Here is a 7,507-nt window from a genome sequence, read left to right as displayed (position 1 = left end):
CGCAGCGCGCGCCCCACGTGGCGCCGCCGCAGCCAATGCCCGCGCGGCGGCCCCGCTGTCATGGCAACCACGTCGCCGCGGCTGCGGCCTGCGGGCCGCGCGCTGTCCCCGAGCCACGGGGCCCCGCACCGGGAGCGGGTCACGGACACCGGCGCGCCGCACACTGGTCCCCAGTCACACAACCCGTCCCCCAGCCCGGGGGTACCGGCCCCGAGTCACACACTCTCCCCCCGCCGCCGCCCCTTCTCCGCACGACCCCGCACCTGGCTCTGCACTCCAGGCCCGCGGCGCCGCCGGTGCTGCCGCAGCCGCTGCTCAGCCCGCGCTCAGCCGCCCGGGCGCGGGCCCTAAGAGGCGCGAGGGGCTCCGTGCCCTCGAGCGGCCCCTGGGCGCGGCCCCGCACCGCTATTGACACTCACTTTGCACCGGCATTGACACCCACCTCGCACCCCCAACGCTCTGCAGAGCAGTGACCGCACCCACAGTGCTGCCCGAGTCACTGCGTCTCCCAGGGGGGACAGACGGGCCCCTTCCCTCTATGGGCAGCCTGCGGGGCAGAGCGGTGGGTCAGGAATACCTGGGACAAAACRCAGGTCCTGCCTAGCCGGTGGACGCAGGATGGGGAGGACATGGCCGCAGCAGCGCTGCGTCCCTCGGGAAGCAGCTCTCTCCGTCCCCTCAGGACCCTGTCACCCAAAGGGGCGCCAAGAAGGCCCAAGAGGCCCCTCTGCTGCTCCAAGCAGGGCTTGGTCACAGGATCAGGGCCATGCAGCCACCAGCTGTGCTTCAAGGAGCCCAGACCTTCAGAGCAACCCAATTCCACACCACTGGTGCACATGGACAGCGACCTTCCCCTCCCGCACGTCCCATGGGATGCGCATCTCGTGCAGGGAGGTGCTGCAGGGAACAGGCTGTCCATGGACGTGTCCTCCCATCCATCCTGCCCAGCAGTGTGCAGGAGGCAGCCAATGCAGAGCTCTGATATCACCCTCCCAGGAGCTGACCAGGCCCCGTGCTGCTGTGCAACTGCAATGGCCTTCTTCGTTAATTAGAKATTTCAGAGCTCCGCGCCGGATGAAATATGATTGCACATGTGGCAATCCAGGATTAGAGAAGGAGGGATTTGGCTGGGCAGTAAACAGGGGAGCTGTGCGTGCATGTGAAACTCGGCGTGATTCAGCCACCCGTCAGATCCTCCCGCTGRTGTTACTGCCTTAATGAAAAGTCACATCCTTTAGGACACTAATTGCTGTGAGGTATTGCAAATCAGTATGTAGCTTGTTCCAATATTGGTTTTACAATCAAACCCAAATCTTTCTTTCTACAATTTAAATACAACTGCAGCTGTTTAACTGTCAGGCTTCACACAGTGATGGTTAATGTTTTTTAAAGTCTTAATCTCAATTTGGTATATTAAAAAAATCAGCATACACAAATAGGCCCAACTTCCCAGAAAATGCTTTCTCAAGACTCTTTTTTTCTACAATGGTTTATTCGTAATTAATGAGCCAAAACATAGGGCAGTTTCTAATTACTTCATGATTCTTCTCAGAAATTGAGGACAAGGGAAAGTGTAGGTGCCAACCTGAAAATCTTTTAACATTAAATGAAAAAAAAAAAGAGAGATAGAGATTATGAAAAGAATAAGCCAGGTTTCATGTGCGGTGGCGGCCTAGTCTACACAGCTAGAGGAGATTTCAGGGTCAGCTTCTGCTCTTATTTGAGTCAGTCCATGTCTGGACCTATTTCTGGACTTCAAAACAAAGAAGAAAGCATGTTTCCATTTTAAGCACATAAACAGGTTAAAAAAAAAAAAAAACATAAAACTGGTAACAATTAAACGGAACAAATTATACAACTTAAACCATGCATGATGTCAGTAATAGCATAACAAGGATGACCAACCCCCCCCCCCCCCCCCCCCCCCCCCCCCCAGAAATGACAAGCTCACTTTAGCTAAATTGACTAAAAATGACTTGAACTCATAGCTTTACTCCTGCTCAGCTACCAAATGAGGGACTCCGTATGAATACACAGAGAAAATACGKCATAAAGGGATTCAGTCGTGAGAATTTGCAAGCACATATTCGGGAATTCTTTGAGAACAAAAGGACCGTGCTGAAGTGCTTCCCTGACCTGAGAAATGGTGCATGAAGATAAAACATCTGAGAAATGCCTGGCTGAGCTGTGCACGGCACAAAAGCAGGATTAGCTTAGAAACACCCGTGGAACTTGACCCTCCCAGTGCCAAGTCCAAGCCGGCAGGAGCTGCTGTGAGCACAGYGCTCATGTAGCTGGGTTTCCGATCCCTCCGTCTCGTGGTTGATTGACTTTGGTGCCTACACAGGTGTGAGCCTAAGCTGCAGCTTTTGTGCTCTTACAGTGGCTCGCACACGTGCAGAAGGTGGGAGTTTCTGTGGCAGCGTCTTTCTCGGTGCTATTTGTGTCTTTTCATGAACTTTGTTAGGGCTTTGTTCTCTCAGGAACACCATCCATGCGTGATGCTTGGCTGGAATTGACCACTGGATTTGCACAATCACCAGTTTGGGCAGCATGACAGTGTTATCGCGTAGACTTTGTTCCTAGGGAAATGCAGTTTTAAAAATGAGTTTCTCAGAGATTATATGTATGTATATTATATATATTCACATATATAAAATAGATGCATATACATATGTRTACATTTATAATATATACATATATAATATAAACATTTATAGATGCGTGTATTTTCTTTTGGTGTTTCGRCACTCTGTGCATTCAACACTGTCCCTTCAACCTGGAACAAAGTGTATCTTAGGCTGTAGCCCTSGGTGTCTTCAGGGCATTAGTGACATCCAATGCAGCAGAGCAAGATTCCTGTGATTCTTGRGGACAATTACTGCCTGTTAAGTGACGTGATGTGGCACCACCGCTTAGGCATTACTGCTTTTGTGGCGGAAGGCCACCACACTCACGAGAGTATTACAGCCAAAGGATGAAGTAAGGCAATCTGAAATAGAAGAGGAAATACAACATACAATGAAACAAATTGAAACGTGCTAATAAAGCCCTATGAAGAGTCAGCTGTAATTTAAATGTCGCCAATAGCAACAATCACTTTGGAAAAAGCAATGAAATAGAAAGTCATGTGTCTGTAAGTATTTGTTAATCCATAAGAATGTAAGAGCCAGCTGTTATTCAAACTAAGAACATTTTAAACAAATAAAATATCCAGATGGTCTGAGTATGCAGGATAAGCCATTATGAGCATTTGGGGCTCATCAGTGTGCACAGGTAGGTGGATCTGTTATATCATAACTATTGCTGGTCACGATTTTTTCAGGACATATACAACAACAACAAGGATAGCTTTAAAAGACTGTCCTTATCTCCCCACCCTTCCATGTCTGTCTTCCATTGTATTGTGGTCACAGGCTTCAGCCTCCCTCTTCATCTTCAACATCTTCATCTTCATTTAGCAGCTGGATTTAAGTATTTCTCAATAGCACCTACCCGTCAGGAACAAAATAGGTCACAAACGCCCAAATGACATTTCTGATCTTTATAACTTTTAAGCTGTATTGTTCACATGGTCCAGCACTGGGAGAAACAAGGGCCACAGAAGAGCCCTGAGGCGCCTCTCGGCTGCACCTAGGGCTAGTCTCAGGATCAAGACACAAGGGAAGACRAGAGGAAAACAAGTTCACCACATCTCTTTTTATTTTGAATCCCCAGACACAGACCAGGCCATCAGCAAGTCAGGCAAAATGGGCTATGTTCATACACCACAACATACTATGCTATGAAAACTCTGTGTACTGGATATATTCCCATTCAATTCAACCTGGGTTTAGAAATAAAAGCCTTCAGTGCAGGATGTGTGATGCTAACCCATAAYGGTATTGGGATGTTTAAATGAAAACGTTCCAATTTTCCAGGGAAAGTCATCTTCAGCTTTCATTGACTTCAGATGGATACATCAATGCACAGCATTTCTGAAAACCAGGGCACCTCTATTCTGGTACCTAATTAGAAAATTAAGAATCTAATTTTAGATACTTACTTTTGTAAATTTTGACCTATGGGCTTGATTCTCCACTGTTACATGAGCTCTCCCTGTTCAAATGATTCACATAAGTCAGTGGAGTTACTTCCAGGGGAAACCAGTCTCAGCTGGAAAATCAGGCTCCGAGTTAGAGGAAAAACATTAATAATTTTGTTTGCTTTCTGAGGAAATACAGAAATCATGGTACAGGTGCTAACTATTTTGAAGAAGTAGATAAATGTAAATGTAAGTCAACAGACAAACTGTGGTTACTAACACCCCTGTGTTCGCTGCCATACTAGGATTTGCCTTTTCATGCAGTTCTTACCAAAAGCTGCTTAATTTCACTACTATTTGGTCCTTTCAAAATATCTAGTTTTTATAATGTTCTCACCTCCTAAAGTCTCTTTCTAGAACTAGTAAAATGGCATCTGTTTTTTTTTCTTTTTTTTTTTCCCAGGTGCTCTCAGATTTCTTCATTTTCTGAGGAGCATTTTCTGAGGAGCACCAGAGATGAAGCCAACTCCAAGTTAAAAGGCAATTGGCAAAGTAGCAGTGCAACTCCTAAAATGATGTTCCACAAACAGCATCAGCTTCTAGAGTAACTGAACTGGGATGTGTAGCTGGAGACCAGGTCAGGAAGAGAACATGCTGGCTCATTAAGAGTGGTTTTTGGTGGTAATGGCATTATAAAGGGTAAAAGTAAAGATATGTAAAGATGCTCCTTTACAAAAAGAATAAAAACTTGTTGTATATAAGTGTTATTCTAGGTGATTATTTAGTAAGGTTGCAACAATTAACCTTCATTGCATCAATACTTGACCAATCATGCAGTAATAGAGTAGAAAAGTAGTCAATTAGAAATTAATCATTTATTCACAAGAAAAGATAATTCTTCTCTCACATTGAAAGTATTTCCTGTGGCTGCAATGTTGATTCTAGACTGGAAACACAGCATTCTCCTTCAGTGGTTTTCAATGGTGTTGTGAGTTCATTGACGAAGGCTAAAAATACACAGAAAAATATCAGAAAAGTAAAGTATATTCCATATCAAAATAAGCTTTCCATATATTAAAAAAAAAAAAAAAAAAACTTTAGTAGCAACAGCAAGTCCTAACATTCCCTGAGCAGAAGCTAGAGAAATTTGCTGGAAGAAACAATGGGATATCACCAACAGTGAAAGAGTCTGAGGGAAAGCAGAAATGGCAGAACTGTTTTTCCATCTAGGTCACCTCTTACCACACAGCTCTGAGCAGGTACATCCAGAAGCTGTGCACCAGATACTCATCTCAGTGATCCCACGGGAAGCCAAACACCCTGGTTGTACCATTTCTACTGAATTCACTGAAAAGCGAGCACACTGGACACTTCCAGAGGGGTGCTCAGAATTTCACAGTGMAGGTTTCTGTATCTCCAGCAGCTTGATCCATCCTGCAATGCTTTCCATGCACTTCTTTGTTCAAGTGATTACCCCAAACCGACTGCTGGTGCAACATGAGGTGTTTGGAGATTAGACATTGATGACTCAGCCAGCTGTGTTTGCCTTCCCTCTCCCCTTTATGGTGTGTCACTGTCATCCAAAAAGCTACTCCCCACTTGGGCAGCCCCTGCAGKGACACAGGCTTCACATTTATGCCATCTGCCCTCTCATGCCTGTGAGGCTACAGGCTCCTCATCTTCCCAAGGGCTTTTCTCCCCAGTTTTCTGAAGACTCCTAATTGCCTTCACCCTTTGAGCTCCTGCTCCCAGCAGGATGCCTCTGGCTGGGCGCATCCTCGCCGTGTTATCACCCATTTTGCAGGAAAGCCCAGCAGCCAGGGAGGCAGCGTCCCAGCTCCTGGCGCGTGTCTTGCCGTGCAATTACAGCCAGGGACAAAGCTGACACAGGGAGCACGTTCGCAGCAGGGTTACGAATTTCCACAGCCACCCTGCTGGGCGCATGGAAATTACAGACAACTTTCCACACGCGCTGTAAATGAAAAGGATAATTCCTTTTTATAGGGAAGTGATTACTTTGCTAGAACAAGCCCTGCCTACAGATCCACCCAGGCTGGATTAATTCCACAGCTCCTGCTAGGCTCACAAGAGAGTGGGATAGGAAAACAGCATGTTGTTAAACACAGGGCAATATTTAATGTGACCACACACATAGTTTACAAGAGAAGCGGCATATCATTTAGTAAAGTGAGCTGGGGTTTATTAGGTAAATGCCAGGGCTATTGCCAAACTGCCATGGCCTCATTCTAGACATTGCAGCTGTRTAGTTGCTAGCCATGATCCCTTTAGTCAATTCACGGCCATTTGGTGGCATATTACTAAGTGTTAATAGTTAAGACTGAATACAAACCACCTTGAATAGAAAGGGTKGCAGCCCAAAGAGGGTCATCTGAACCAATTTTTCAGTAGAGAAGTATGAAAAGTACACAGATTCAAGCTGCACTGTTTGCCAAGCTTTTTGTTTGTTTGTTTCTTTGCAAATGAAAATATTTCCTTGAAATTACACTCAATAGACACCCAAGACCTACATAACTCTATTATCTGCAGTGAAGACCACGCTCCGCTCCCTGGCAAAGTGTTGGCACTATCACCCTTGTGGGCCAGGCTGTGCTCACAAACCCAAACCCACTGGTAAGGACCATGCCCACACCACCGCAGGTAGATTTGCAAAGTTGGGTGCAGCAAATAAAGTCTTTTYGAGAGTTTAGTGAGACTAAAACCTCAATGGCCACATTCTACTTTGTGACATAAAAAAATATATTGGCAAATGCCATCGATGGTGAAATGTGAGGCCCACAAAGGTCAGCTCTACTTTGTAGAAGGGAGCTAGGATTTCAATTCTGGCTGTATCAGGTTCTGCTTTCTTTGCTACATTCACATCGGTTATGCTAGTTGAAGTATAACCTTAATTCTTAAAGTTGATTTAGTCTCATGTTATATAACATTATTTGGAGGTTGAAAGGAAGTTGACATTTATTCAAGGCTCTCAAAGGTGTGMAGTACAGTATGTGTACTGAAAAATTAAACAAAATTGCTGTATAGGATGGGGGCAAGCTCTTCTCAGTGGTGGCCAGTGACAGGACAAGGAGTAATGGATATAAATTAAAACACAGACAGTTCCATCTCCATGTGAGTAAGAACTTCTTTCCTRTGAGGGTGACAGAGCCCTGGAACAGGCTGCCCAGGGAGGTTGTGGAGTCTCCTTCTCTGAAGGTCTTCAAAAMCCACTTGGATGCCACTCYGTGCCCCGTGCTCTAGGTGTCCCTGCTGGAGCAGGGGGTTGGACTAGGTGATCTCTAGAGGTCCCTTCCAACCTCAACCATTCTGTGATTCTGTGAAAYGATTCGTATTCGTATATCAAAATTCTAAAGATGAAAAAGATCCCAGTGCATATTTATTGGCCCAATTGAGGTAAAAAGTAAAACTTAATTAGTGTATTTTTTTAAACTAGAAATACAGATAGAACATTGTAGCTGTATGTTT

This window comes from Nothoprocta perdicaria, unplaced genomic scaffold, assembly GCF_003342845.1.
Source record: "Nothoprocta perdicaria isolate Ctin4 unplaced genomic scaffold, notPer1 scaffold_41, whole genome shotgun sequence".
Classification (NCBI taxonomy): domain Eukaryota; kingdom Metazoa; phylum Chordata; class Aves; order Tinamiformes; family Tinamidae; genus Nothoprocta; species Nothoprocta perdicaria.
This window is presented reverse-complemented; position numbering follows the sequence as displayed.